The sequence below is a fragment of the Heterocephalus glaber genome, unplaced genomic scaffold (genome assembly GCF_053883595.1).
Source record: "Heterocephalus glaber isolate CG9 unplaced genomic scaffold, H.glaber_assembly_v1.0 deba00001431, whole genome shotgun sequence".
Classification (NCBI taxonomy): domain Eukaryota; kingdom Metazoa; phylum Chordata; class Mammalia; order Rodentia; family Bathyergidae; genus Heterocephalus; species Heterocephalus glaber.
This window is the reverse complement of record NW_028258295.1, coordinates 767,920-770,000: the sequence shown is the minus strand read 5'-3', so window position 1 is coordinate 770,000 and position 2,081 is coordinate 767,920.

The following is a 2,081-nucleotide window of genomic DNA, read 5'->3' as shown; positions in this document are numbered from 1 at the left end:
CAAAAGCAACAACAACAAAAAGACCCAATCTACCTTTGGAAAGACTTTCTGGTAGTTAAACTTCAAGTGTACATAGGATACTGGATTAAGTGAAGGTAAAATACTGTGGGTGATTTTTTAAGAGTTGATTTAATAATATACATACAAATAAATTTAACCTAAGTTAGAAACGTTTTGAGTGGTTCTATGTATAATGATATACTATATAATTATGCTAAACATTGAAAATGAAAGGAATATTACAATAATGACAAAGATCTGGCTCCCAACCTTAAAAAGCTTACAGCTTATGAGATAAATCAATATGGACATTGCTTATTACAAGAATAAGAAAGAAACAGGAGTTGAGGATGTAGCTTAGTGGTAGAGTGCTTGCATAGGAAATAAACAATAACTGATGGTATCGGCTGGGAACACAGACAAAACGGCTCTTAATTTTGGTGGGGAAGTCAAAGAAGGAATGTTGTGTTAAGTAATGAAAGAATTTGAATGAACACTTGAAAATATTGTTAGGTAGAAAAAGATCAAGAAAACATTAAACCTCAAAAGTGAAATATAAACAAATTTCACATATAGTAGCATGAATAGATAGAATTGTATTGTTGAATATATCCTAGCAGTTACAAATGGACTTTTATTCTTGAGGATTTAAGAGATTCCAAAGTTTGAAAATGTGCAAGCTAAGAGACCTGGAGTAGCCAAAGTAATCTCGAGCAACAAGAACAAAGCAGGAGGCATTACAATCCTGGTTTTCAAGTTATACTACACAGCTACAGTGATTAAAAACAACATGGTACTGCCATAAAAATAGACACATTGATCAATGGAGTAGAAGGAGGATGCAGAAGTAACCACAGGCATATTCAGCTGTCTGATCTTTGATAAAGAGGACAAAAACATACTCTTGAGGAAAGATAGCCTCTTTACAAATAGTGCTGGGAAAACGGGTTATCCGCATGCAGAAGAATGAGTCTAGAACCATATCTGTCACCCTGTACTAAATTAAAATTTAAAAAGATCAAAAACTTTGATATTAAAACATATACTATACCTGCTGGAAGATAAAATAGATAAAACTGTTGAAGACTTAGGTGTAGGCGTGGACTTTCTCAACAAAACCCCAATGGCAAAGAAATAATACCAAGAATCAATAAATTGGATTATATCAAATTTAAAAACTTTGCATAGCAAGACAAACAACTAATAGAGTGAAGAAAACCTATAGAATGAGAAAAAGGTTTTGCTAGCTACTTCTTGAACAGAGGACTAATATCTAGAATACTGTATATAAAGAACTAAAAAAAATTAGACCTGCCAAAATAAAATATCCAATCAAAAAATGGCAATTGAAATGAATAAACATTCTCAAAACAAGTACAAATGCCCCATCAATACTTGGAAAAATGTTCAGCATTTTTGGCCATTAGAGAAATGCAATCAAGAAAACACTGAGATTCTATCTTTTTCCAGAAATAATGGCAATCATTAATAATTTAAAAATGCTGGAGAGGTTTTGGGGAAAAAGGGACCCTTCTACATTGTTTGTGGAAATGTAAACTACTAGAACCACTAGGAAATCAGTATTCAGATTCCTCAAAAAAACCTAAAACTAGCAATTCCATTTGACACAGCTATACCTCTTCTGGTTATCTTTCCAAAAGAGCTAAAGGCATCATATTACAGTGATACATCCATACCTAAGTTTATAGCAGCCTAACTCATAATAGTGGCCTATATGTCCATCAACAGATGAATGAATAAAGAAAATGTGATACACACACACACACACACACACACACACACCACCCATAAAGAATGATAAATTTGAGCCATTTGTAAGAAAGTAAATGCATTTTGAGATCAAAATGCTAAGCAAAATAAGACACAGAAAGTTGAATGTCACATCTCTTATATGAGAAACCAAAAATATAACTAATTTAATGAGCAAAATAAAAGAGATATGATAGGAAACGAGGTAGACTGTGGAAACGGGAAGGAGATTTGGGAATAGGAGAAGAGGGGAGTTCCAGGAGGGAAAGGGAAAGTAAAAATTATTAAGATGTGATGTGTATATGTACTGA